Genomic DNA, 13,654 nt, shown 5'->3' with positions numbered 1-13,654 from the left:
AAGGAGAGTGACTTTCAGAGAGGCTTTTGAGACGCATTCCCTTCTGGCCCTTGAAAACTATTACTGCACCTAGAATGTGACTTGCAAGTAAGGTATAAAAATACTGACTTGAGGTGACTCAAAGTTTCTAGTAATTAAGAGAAGTCCCGTTAAAACACACACACACACACACACACACACACACACACAGTTACAGCACTTTTTTTTTGCACATTTTATTGATGTTCCCTTTTTACATGTGAATTCATGTATGGAACTTTGGATTGTATTATTATTATTGTTGCTGTTATTATTATTATTATTATTATCATTACTTGGACTACCCTTTTGATGTGAACACTAAGATCCACGCTGTCTAGACTCTCCCTTGTCGAGTGTTTGAATCTGCCCCGGAGATGCAACAGATAGGAAAGGAAACATAATGAGTCATCTCAGACACAGATGTCTACGAGTTCCTGCTAAAATATACTACCAGTATCCATTTCCAGAAGCATATATCTTCCTTCATAAGTATTTTCCAGATGTGTTCTTGGTTGTAACCTAAAAATATGCCTGTTGCCAAAAAATGTGTATGGGGTAACATCTTAACTAAAGATGATATACTACTACCAGTTATTCAAAGTTTAAAATGTAAAACAGGCTACACAATCTGTTACTGTCGCTCCACAAAGTAGCTGTTATGGCCCTTCTTGCAGCAGGAAGAAAATACTTACTGATTCATTCTGCGTCTTGAGTCTCATACACTCTCTTCCCCCATCTAACAAACTTGTGGCTCAATCCGCAACTTTTGTCCTTGTGTTTCTCCATCACCTTCATCTCCTCTTACTTAGAACTTTGGTATTTTGGTGTCATAATTTTGTTTTGACTTCCTGTAGGCTGTCCTCAGGGTTACCCCTTGAGTTCAGGCTAGCCTTTTGCTGCATTTTTGCTAGCCATGAGCACCATTTGTTCATTTAATAACCTGGAAGACTAGTCTAACAACTGTTAAGAAGCAGTCAAACCACTCCTCCATTCCATGTAGCTGGACAACGACCGTCACCCACATGGGGGAAATCTGGGGACTTGTTCTCTGGAGAGAGTGACTCTGGATTGGGAGACATGCAGGCACGGCTGAGAGGAAAGTGCAACCTGCTAAAAATGGGCCAATGAGAAGGTGTAAGCAGACTGGATCCTGGAACTCCTAGAGAGCTGGAAGCCAGGCCTTTGTTCATAAGGCAGAAAAGTGAAACGATCTCTCCTTCAGGGTAACTTCCTGGACCAGAGGAAGGTCTTAAAAATACTAACATTGACAATGAAATTGCCCAGTCCCATCACCTGACGCTGAAGCTCACTGTTCAGAGCCCCGCTCATGAACTGAGTGCTTCTCGTCATCCTCCACTTCAGCGTGCACGGACAGGTATCAGTGGGCATCTGAGAAGAGCCTCTGGTACGAAAGGCATAGCCCAAAAAACGGTGAGAAAAGAAAGCAGGAAAAAGTCACTTGGAAGAGATATGTATTAAATAATAAAGAAAAAAGGCTACCAATAATATCTTCAGCCACGAAGAGTTTTAATGTAGTTCTAATAATGTACAAAATTGACAATCAAGCCAAAATATCAAGCCAAAATGATGATACAGATATACTGGGGGAAGGGCGATGGCACAGTACGCATGTGTCTAGGGAGCAGAGGAAAGCAAGTTAATTTCTCATCTCTCCTAGTGGGAAGTCAGCAGGAAATGCCTACAATAAAATATCAAAAAGAAGCAACACATTATATCATTTAGAATATACACACCTAAATAATCAGCTAAAATTGGTGACAGTAGCTGTCTGTTAGGAAATAAAGGAAGTGTGAATAGGGGACTGGTGTTGTTTTCATAACAAACTTTATGAAAACTTTGTCATTTTATGTACATACATAACTTCAATATTTTTAAAAAATAAAGATGAGAAGAAAATAAGTGTCATATAAATTAGAAAAACTTTTAAAAGTTCTATGCAAAATCGATGGTGGCTTTAATTAGGGTTATAGTAGAAGAAATGGAAAGAAATGGACAGAGGAACTATTTCTTTGATTTCTGGTTTCATATCACTATGGTCAGAATAGATGCTTGATGTGATTTGACAGATGAACTATTTAAGAGTCACAGCACCTGAAAATCATTTAGATGTGATTATCTGGCTGGGGTGGTGGGGGAGACATCCAGGATGACCACTAGGTACTTGGCTTGAGCAACTGGATAGATGGCAGTGGCATTTGCTGAAAAAGAGGATTGACGGGAAGGAGCTAATTTGGGGAAAGTAAATGATGAGTTCACTTTTAGAACAGTTTAACTTAATTGACCTATATATCTTTTCAAAAGAGAGAGGGCTAGGCGATTGCTGGATATGTAGTTCTGGAGCTCAAGACCCCTAATTAAACTTGAAATATAGACAGTAAAATTATTGGCAAACAGTAATTAAACAAGGCCATAGATGCATATTTTGTTTTTTCCCCAATATTCTTTTCTTAAAAAGAACACATACTCATTTTTAGAGAGAGGGGACAGGAGGAAGAAAGAGAGGGAGAGAAATACCTATGTGTGATATATAAATTTATTGATTTTCTCTTGCATGCCCACCAATGAGGACCTGGCCCATGACCCAGGCATGTGCCCTGACCAGGAAGTGACCTCTCAGTTTGTGGGATGATGCTCAACCCACTGAGCCACACCAGTCAGGACCCAATACTCCCTCTTTTCCTCAGAGTTCCTGTGAGGACATTCATATGTTCTGGCGGGGACTCGAGCTGCTCTACTTCTACTGCAGAGGTGGGACCTTGGAGCTTCCCCACCATCTGGCCTCAGTACTCAGTTCAGGATAAGCATGTCAACTGAAGTGTGTTAACAGAAATCTCTGGGGAGGATGAGAATGTTGGTGTCTTTCTTTTCTTGAATCATGGGCCATGGAAGTCCAGAGCTGCCAGTGGTTCTTCTGGCCATTACAGAAGAAAGCTGAGCTGAGAGTGACAACACTGTGGAAAGCAAGACTAAGGGACATGGAAAACAGGGCAAATTCAAAATAAACTGAAGAACAAAATAGCAACAGAGGCATGGATACATGGAACAGACTGACAGCTATCAGAGGGGAAGGGGCTGAGGGGCTGGATGAAAGAAGGTGAAGAGGTTAAGGAAAAACTACACACACGCATATAACACATAGACACAGACAACAGGGTGGTGATAGCTGGAGGGGAAGGGGGATGGAAGCTAGGTGGATAATATCCCTTCCAAAGATGGTTTGTGTTGCCCCTGACAGCATCCTGTCTAGTGAGGGGGAGTAGATCAGATCACCATGTGAGACAGTGAGGAGTAAATAGAGACAGTGTGTAGAAGAGCCACCCTCCAAGGCTGAGAACCGCGAGTGGAGAAGGAGCTGCAGGGAAGACTGAGAGGAACCTGCTGGGTAGATAGAAAAAAGGAAAAGAAGGGCTATGCCACGACAGCCGGGAGAAGGCAGTGTTTCAAGAAGCAAGATATTCGACAATATTAGATGCCGCCCAAGATCAATCCACATCTTGAAATTTTGGGTTTGGCCCTGTGGAGTTGGCCTTGAGGATGTTGGTGAGAGTGGTTTTAGTGTATGGCAACCTGATAGAAATGAGAAGGTGTGAAAGTTGGAGGAACCGAGTCAGTGACTAGAGACTACTCATTCGAGAAGTAGGGTTTATAGACAAGAAAGAGCATAGATGCTAGCAGAAGACAGGCCTAGAGAGTGTTTCTTTTAGTTTATTCGAAAGGAATAGTGGTCGTGGGTGTAATTAAATATCAATTGGAAGGATCTAATGCAAAGAGAGAAGCTGAAGTACAGAAGTCTAGTAATTTACAACGGGAAATCCATGAGACATTGAGGGAAATGTCATCAGGAGCACACGCAGAAAAAAATAAGAATAAATAAGAGGAGAGAAGGTGGAGATGATGATGAGGACAATGAAGTTGATTTTATAGGCCTGGCTGAGAGAGTTCCTATCTTATGCATTGATTTGCATTGTAAGGGGCAAGGTTATCTGCCGGAAATAAGGAAGGGTAGAACATGTGACTGAGGCAGACAGGACCTGAAATAGTCACTGAGCTAACAAGGACACTAAACAGGATTGCTCAGTGGTTTGAGGGCCTACTACCTAAGGTTGTGTGAATGAATTTAAAGTAGTGTGTCCTGCAGAGGTGAAGGACTTGCTGCAAAAATGGGGGGCAGTCAAGGTGTAGGCAGGGAGAAGGGGAAAACTGAGTTGGTCCAGGGTTGGCATCGAATGGCAATCACTGTTTCTTACAAAGTTTGGGGGGAGCAGAATAAATTTCTTGGGCATAGAATTTCTTTTTAAAAATACTCATCTATTTTCTTTTCTGAGGGTATGTTGGGGAGAATTGATAGAGTTTACTGGCTGAACAGTGGAATGGAGAGTGGAGGGATAGATTCCACAATAGGAATAATGACAACAGTATCTACCAGGCAATGAACGGTTTATTTGATAATTCATCAACTTCTTTAATCATAACAACTGTAGGAAGTCGTTTTTTAAAATTAAGTATATGTATTGATTTTAGAGAGAGAGGAAGTGAGAGAGAGAGAGATCAATGTGAGAAACATCAATTAGTGGCATCAAGTGCACACCCCAAGTGGGGACTGAACCCCCAGCCTAGGTGTGTGCCCTGACCAAGAGTCAAACGTCGGCATTTTGGTGTTTGGGATGGTCCTCCAACCAACTGAGCCACACCGGCTAGGGCAATAGGAAGTAGTTCTATTGAGCCTACTTTAGGACTAAAGTAACCAAGACTCAGAGAATTAAACTTACCCAAAATCTCTCAGCAGGAAATGGCAGACAGACAGTTGCATCATAGTAGAAAGAGCATGGTTTCTGGTACATCAGAGACGCACATAAATACCGATGTTAAGCTCTTATCACTGTGGAAGAGCTATACTTGTTACCGTGTCCGGCCCTAAACACTCTATGTGATCGATTAGTGTGCCTCTGGGGAAAGCAGCGTGATGAAGGTCTCAGGGTTCCAGTCATAGCTGGGTCATACTATAGGGACAGGGTTTCCAATCGTCCTCTAACAGGACTTGGGTGAGAAAGGCTTCTGCCCTGGCCTTGCCATTCCGAAGGCCTCGCTTAACACAAAATTCTGTGAAAGAATTCACGGGCACTTCGGTCGCTCACCAGTCATGCGGCTCTCGGTGCTGATACCGCAGAGCCCATCCATTATCCTGAGCATGTGCTGGTTGGAGTAACACTTTCCAGCCTTGGGGAAACACTCCGCCCCTCTTTTCCTAGATAGATGATGGCCACCGCTGAATGTCGTCACGGTTTCTGGGTTGTCATTGACACTGCTTCTGAGTGCAGGGAAGATTTTTGAATGTGTAATGTAAGCATTTAGGACAAAGAAAAGGCAAATTAGCCAATTTGTTAAATCCTTCCTCTCAGGTAGGGCTATTGCATTAGATTCGCACCTAATGAAGTAGTATCAGGCATCCATGTTCTGTTCTCACTTTCCTAGTCTATATTCATTATTGCACACGGTACCTCGGGAACCTGCAGTACTCAACAGTTTATATCACTCTCATATTTCTTTCTGTTTATAGATATTTCTACAGATACGTGAGTCTAGACACAGCATGAGTCAAGTATAATCTAGATTTTTTTAAATGATGGCTAATCGGATACTAAATACTGAAATTGCAAATAATTTTGTGTTTGTGAAAGTATTTTAAAAAATCTTATTGATTTTCCCCAAATAAATAATTTTAGATTCATTTATACAACTTACATTAAAATTTCTATTATTAATGATTATAATTTCATTTTGCATCTTAATTTTTAACATATCTTCCCAAATATTTTAGAACATAACATTTTGAAAACACACAAACATAAGTTTAATTTACATTTTTAATGAAAATACAGTTAAACTGAGTTTACTTTTAATATAATTGCATTTAATTTCTTAATCTTTTAGAGTAGTGAGAATAAGTTCATATGAAGATGATACTAACAATAGAAAACACAAAAGTGGGCTAGGGAGAAAAAAGAAGAAGCATAAAGAAACAAAATGTTCAAAGAGGTAGCTTGCTTAGGTTTTTAAGAACTTGAAACAATAAAACTGAGACTTATATTGAATGTGACCAACATTAAATTTGAAAACAGGACATTATAAATTCTTTATTAAAAGCAGATTTAGTTACTGATCAAAATAATGAGAATAAAGTAATGTTATTTTTATTAGATCTACAACTTGAGTAAATCAAATGGAATCCCAGAAATTTTATATAAATGGAGATTTAATGAAGAAATTACTGTAGGGGATAGTGAAAATCACTATATAAGTTATAGGTATTATATGAAAAATACATCACAAATTTCTCTTTAATAATGTTTAAACTGTGTAACTTTTTTCTTTCATCCCCACATATACATATTGCAAATTTTCTTAACAATTTCATTAGCTATTCCTCAGTTGAAAAGTTTCTCCAAATTTAAATAAATACCAGTCTATGAACTAGAATGACCTGATATGGCATTACTGTTAATAGAATACAAATTATGAGATAATCCTGATTTTAACAACATAATTAGTATTTATTCCCTAAAATATAGGCAAGATGAATCAATTATATGGAATAAGTATATAATGATTTATGAATTATGGAGTATCTTCACTTTGTTACTCATTCAAACGTCACTAGCAGTTACCAAAACACTCAAAGTTGTGCCATAATAACACTATTAAATTTTCTTGAAATTTTTTCTTTCAGTTATACTTAACATAGTCATGTTCAACACATATTTAAAGATATATATTATTTTAAAGATTTTTTGGTCAAGATAGGGTATAAACATATTTTATCAAACAGTTTTATAGTTCATGATTATGTTTATATGCTCTGTATAGTCCTGCAAAGACTGGTCAACAGTTGCTAAGTCAACCAATTAACCTAACCACATGTGGGTTCATTCATTTAACCAAAGGATCCTTAAGAACTACCTGATATCCACACTTACTGCCACACTGGGATCCTTTGGAAAGCAACAATGCAAGCAAATGTACTAAGAGAGTCAGGCAGGGCAAAGGATATGAGTGAAGGGTAATGCCTAAACCACTGGTTCTTGTCAGAACCTTTATGAAACGTTGAACAGAGTAGATAAGACGAGACACATTTTCACCAGGAAAAACTTTTTGCAGATTATTTTTAGATTACACACAAACATGAAGTGGCAATGAGTTGCTCATTTATATTTGTTACTCTTTTCCCTAAAAAAAAAGAAAAATGAGTGGTGCCGGAACATGGAAGTAACTGCAATAAAGCATGTTACACATAACTTAGTGGCATCATCTTCTCATTGAAAAATACCCGAGCCTCATCCTATCTGTAATGGAAATAGAGTATTTATTTAGCACATATAATGGAAAAAAATTACAGCTGTCAAAAATGATAGCCTAGACTGGTTTTATAAAGCATTGTCTTAAAGCGTAAATCACCAGAGTTAGCAGAATCTCGTAAATTTTCTTCTCATTCCTGTCTCATTCTTCTCCTGTTTACATTCCCCCTCCTCTCCTACTTTTTATTGTCCTTCTTATAAATGTTTATACATGCTGTCATTTTGAGTAATGTTTCTCATTAAAAATTAAAAAATATATTTTTATATTTTGAACATATTAAACCTCAAAAATTCAGAGCTTTTTTGATATAGTTATTTCTGTTTGGATTTACAACATGTTAGGAAAAAGAATAGCTTTAGTTTTGACATTTGAGGAAGTTTTAACCAGTATTAAAACATATGTGATCATCTTTATTAGAATTTTTATTTCAGCATGAAAAAGTATAAGCAAGTCAACAAAAATGGTAGCAACAGTGGAGAGCACTGCTTTAGGTCAAGTGTACCAGGATGTAACCTGAACTCCTTTACCAGCTGTGTGACATTGAACAACTGGCTTAATCTTCGTGAACCTGAATTTCCTCATCGCAATGAGGGTAGAAGGAAGAGGGGGCGGGGGTAAATGGTGATGGAAGGAGACTGGCTTGGGGTCTAGAGGAGAACCATTATACAGACAATCTATTGTAGAACTGTATATCTGAAATCTACATAATCTTATTAACCAGCATCACCCCAATACATTCAATCAAAAAAGGGTATAATAATGTTTCTATCTCACAGAGATGTGAGAATTAAAAGTATTTGCGTAAAGTGCTTAGAATTGCATGAAGCATGGGAACATTACTGATTCTACTCTTACTATAATTATAATTTATTATTATTAACGGCCTCTGACCTTCTATAAAATAAGGTACTAGCTACCCACCATAAAAATATAGATGATAGAAAAGCATAAAATAGTCTTCTTTTCTAGCCTCTGCCATCCCTCTCTATTAACAGTATATTTGTTATATGTCCTGACCAAAAATTAGTTTGGGAACCAGCATATATACATTCTGAAAGTACAAGTAGGTATTAGACTTTATACTCTGTCTTGAATTTTTGTCACATAAGAATTTATCTTGAATATCTTTCTTTCTACACACCTATACATCACCCTCATTCTTTATAATGACTGTGTCAAGTTCTCTTGCATAAATGCTGTAAGTCATATAACTAACTGATCTCCTTATGCAGCTTTTGTCTTTGCAATTATGTCTGTAAGAAGAAGTCCTAGCAGTAGAATTTGTGAATTAAAGTGTATGTGTGTTTTTGACTTTGATATATTTTGTCAAATTACCCTCCCTAGTTAGTTTACACTAATCTATTTTAGTGGTATTTTGTGGATTTGGATAGGGTCCAGAAACCATGTATGTAAATAAATTAAAATAGATTTTTTAATTAAATTAACTAGGTTAGTAATATAGTTTTAGAAGAGTCCATGGCCCTTTTGGATAATTTTTGAAAATATGGAATTTCACCTTTCTGACAATGTGCAGTCAAGAAAATGCATGTGTTTGCATACATCTATCTAGATGGAGCCCCACTCTGGGAGGGTGGACAACAGTCCCCAGAGATGTGCCCAGCCTCATCTTTGATTTGAGCCTAGGAGACTTGTCTGAGACTTCTGACCTCCAGAAGCAAGAAAACAAATTTGTGTTGTTTTAACCCACCAAGTTTATGGTAATTTGTTACAGCAGAAGTAGAAAAGTAATACACTATTCATGTAGCCCAAAATAGGATTTAGCTTTGTGCACACATGCCCTGTATTGGAATATAGGAGAGCATAGCTTTAGAAAACAACACAAATATTCCTTTGCTACACAAAGCAGTAAAAAGTTGACCTGGCCACTTCACCTCCCCTGTCCTCATTGTCGCAGTCCCTAAGCACCTCCATGGAACCCCCAGTGTCCAAGAGGCAGACTGAAAACTACTCATGTAGAGAATGAAGTAAGCTTTCCTTTGTGATTTGAGAATGTATTTGTAAGTCAGATAATTTCTTGAAATAATTTTTCAATTAGTAACTATTTCTAGACAGCTATTTTAGGGTAACTACTGTGCTAGACGCCAGGACACAGCCATAAATGAGACAGGCTTATTCCCACCCTCACAGGATACAGTGTAGTAAGGAATGTAGCCAATTCTAGTCTCATATGGCAAATGCTTTGGAGGAAAAAGACTAGAGAGCTGTGTGGATGCACAGAAGGGGTTGTATCAGTAGTCTGATTTAAAGAAGGCGTAACAGAGATTTTCCTGAAGGAAGGGACAGGCAAGCTGAGACCGAGTAAAGTTACCAGGCGAAGGATGAGCCTGAGTAGCTGTAAAGCAAGGTGTTGGGTAAAGATAAGAGGCTTGGTGTATTGAAAAGTATTCCAGTGGAAAAAACATCTCTAAAGATCGAGAAGAGAGAGTACATGCTTTTTAATATCCCCTCCTGTCCTTGATATTCAACTCTGGAAACTACAGCAAGCCTATCATGTACTGAGTAGTTTCCTACAATTCTTAGAGCACTTCCCAGCCGATGAGGGTAAACGTTGCATTCTGCAGGCTGAACGTCCAGATCCAGAGGCTGTCCCAAATATATCAGACCTGGGAACTCCACCATGTCCAGAGTGGGGACCAGAGTTAGTCTTCCGACCTATGCTCAGTTTCCAGAGTATCAGTTGAGCACCTTGGGTCTCTAAATGCCCATGACACTGTAGTTTTTCTTCCTAGTCACCACAAGTGCCCATTGCAACTGGGCATCCTCTCATTTATTACTGACCCCCTACTACGTTCCAGATACTGCATGCTGAATATGATGGTGGTGATGAAAGTGTGTTCCATAAGGATAGAGATTTTGTCTAAGAACAGTTCCCCGATGTATTTCCAGCACCTAAAACAATGCCTGGCATAACACTCGCCTCAATGCATATCTGTCCGATGAAAAGCACAGACTTGCCTTTAAGTTGCTTGAATCTAGTGAACAAGATAAGCATATACTGGGTTGGCCAAAAAGTCCCCATAGTTTTTTCCGTAAAATAAAATATACATTTCTCATTTTCACCAATGACATTATCGATTTGGATATTTTGAGTATGTTGGCTCTCTTCCACATGGTTGATTGTTCTCAGTCTGACTGCTGTCAACTTCGCCTGCTCTATCATCGGTGCAGCGTCGTCCAGCAAGAGGTCTCTGGCGTGAGACTTTGCAAACCACTTTTGACACATTTGACCAGTCACAGCACCTTCTCCATCCACTGCACAAATCTTTTTTGTGTGCTCATTGCATTTTTACCTTTCTTGAAATAATAAAGCATAATATGCCAAAAGTTGCTTATTTTCTTCCATCTTCAATATTAAAATGGCTACACAAAAATTCACCCATTTTGATAGGTTTTTTTATATGCGCACTGACATGACAGCTGTCACAATACAATCTGACAAAATTGTTTTGAATGAAGTTAAAGACAACTAAGCCCTAGTAGAGCCATCTTATGGGAAAAAAAAACAAATTAACTTTTTGGCCAACTAGTATATTAAAAATTCAGTGGCAATTTCAAAGGGGTCAAGTCCAATGATGGAAAATCACACAGGAAGCACAGAGGGGACACCTTCCTCAGTCTGGGGTTCTTGGTTTGTACTCTAGTTCCCGAAGAGTATTGGAGCCAACCTGAAATTGAATGTGCCCGCCAACCTGGCAGCCTTTGCCTCTCTCTGTGTAAAGCTGAACCATGTCACTCTATCCCAAACCACTGACTAGAACCCCACTTCAGTAAAGGCCCTGCCACTATTGTGACCGTTACTGGATATCGCTCCTGACCAGAAGAGGCACTCACACCTAGCCAGACTCCTTAGAGAAATGAATGCCAGTCCCAGTGGTTCCTGATTAGACGTTGTGTCTTAGACAGCTAGATAAGCTTCTAGAGGTCAAGGCACACCGCCAACATAGTGTCTGTAGCTCTGGCCATGCTCCTGCCCACTGTGCTGGCTGCCCGAGAATGCCAGCATGACTCACAAAGTATTCAAGCAGGTTCTCGAAGAATTAGCAACCCAGCTGCTGGCCCAGTCCATTCCCTCTTCCATATTTCTATGGTTACAGAATGAAATGTCACCACAGAGGGAAAGGAGAAGAGGGGTGGTGAAAAGAACATGACTTTCAGTCCCAGAGAACTTTCTGCCTCTTTTCTATGACTTTGGACAAACCCTTTTAAATTCTCTGATTCTCCGTCTCTTCTCTCTTTCATTATTTTTCCTCTATTTTGACTTATCAAACTTAGAGAAAAGTTGCAAGAATAGTACAAAGCATTCCCATGTACCCTTCATCCAGATTCCCAACGTGCTCCCAGTGTCTACAGTTGTTTGCCCTTTTCTCAGTCTCCATATACAGGCATGTGTTTGTGCGCACACATACCGTACGTAACAAGTTTTTCTCCGAACCACTTAAGAATAAGTTGCAGGTGCAATGCTCTCTTTCCCCTAAATACTTTAGACAATATTTTCTAAAACCAAGGATTTTGAAAAAACAAACCACAGTACAATGATCAAAATCAAGAAATTAACATCGAAACAATGCAATTATTAATATACAGTATTGAGATTCTGTCAATTGTCCTAAATTTTCTGCTAGAGCAAAAGAAAAGCCCAGATTGTGCCTTTTAAATTTTTTCTTTTTTTAAGATTTTATTTACTTATATGTTAGAGAGCAGAAGGAAGGGAGACAGAGAGTGAGAGAAACATCAGTGTGTGGCTGCCTTTCGCTCACCCCCTACTGGGGATCTATGTGGCCTAGAACCCAGGCATGTGCCCTGACTGAGAATCAAAACAGTGACCCTTTGATTCACAGGCCAGTGCTCAACTACTGAGCCACACCAGTCAGGGCTTAAATTTTCTTTAATCTGAAAACATTTCTGAGTGTTTCTTTAAATCTTACAATATTGGCATTTTTGAAAAGTATAGCCCAATTATTTTGTAAAATGCCCCTAATGTTGGGCTTGTCTGATGTACTCTTAAGATTAGCTTCAAATTATGCAGTTTGGGCAGTAGTGCCGCAGAAGTGATGCTGGGATCTCAATTCACCTTTGTTCAAGAAGGTCCATATTGTTGGTTAGTTCCATTACTAGCGATGTTAACCTGGTTCATTTGTCTAAGGTGGTATCTGCCAGTTTTCCCTAATGTAATAATATTTTATTTTTTGCAATTAAAGAAAGATCTTTTGGAGATCTCTATTACTCCTTAAACTAGATGAATCAATTATTATTATAATGATCACAAATGGCTTTCCTATTTGCTATACTGGGCCTAGGGTGGAGGGTAAACATTCTTCACCAAGAAAGATAGATGATAATTCCTTCTGTTTTTTTGTAATTTTTTATTGTATTTCGTCCACTAACATTTATCCCCGTTATCCTCCCCTTCACCTTGCAATCACCACACTTTTGTCCGTATTCATGGACATGAGTCTTTGCCTTTTTACTTGATCCCTCCGCCCCCTAACCCGTCCCGCACCATAGCTGTCAACCTGCTCTCCACCTGTGAGAATATCTCTATTTTGCTTGTTAGTTCAGTTTGTTCATTAGATTCCACTTACAAGTGAGATCACATGGTATTTATCTGTCTCTCTGACTGGCTTATTTCACTTAACATAATGTTCTCCAGGTCCGTCCACACTGTAAAACCCACAGAATGGGAGAACTTATTCACCAACACATCTGATAAGGGGTTAATATCCAAAATTTATTAAAAATGTACAAAACTTGACACCAAAAAAATCCCATAAACTATCCAATTAAACAATGGGAAAAGGACCTCAATAGACACTTCTTTTGTTTTTAAAAGGTGATTTGGCCTTCTTGTTACTGAACTACCAGGAACATTTAGATAGAATATGGAAAAATCTAAAAGAAACAGCTAACATATATAATGCTTAAGACTTGGAAAACTTTTAACTTTATTTTTCTATATTAAAAATGTGAAATATTTCCAGATTCTTACATCTTTTATGATGCTTTATTTCTGCAGCAGAAATATTCATTTGAAGAACTGCATTTTGATTTTGAAAAATTACCTTTACCCATATGAACCAAATTGTATTTCCTCCCTTTTCTGACATTTTTTTTTTACCACAGCTATATCTATGGATGCTATTGGTATAGATTTATTTAGCCAGCAATCCAGGCTTCTAAAGTTTATGTAACAACTTCAGAAAGTGACTATGTTTTCCCTTAGGATGTTCATCATAAAATT

This window comes from Sturnira hondurensis, unplaced genomic scaffold, assembly GCF_014824575.4.
Source record: "Sturnira hondurensis isolate 20B ecotype Veracruz unplaced genomic scaffold, ASM1482457v3 Scaffold0004474, whole genome shotgun sequence".
NCBI lineage: Eukaryota > Metazoa > Chordata > Mammalia > Chiroptera > Phyllostomidae > Sturnira > Sturnira hondurensis.
The sequence above is the reverse complement of the archived record's forward strand: the minus strand, read 5'-3'. Positions refer to the sequence as shown.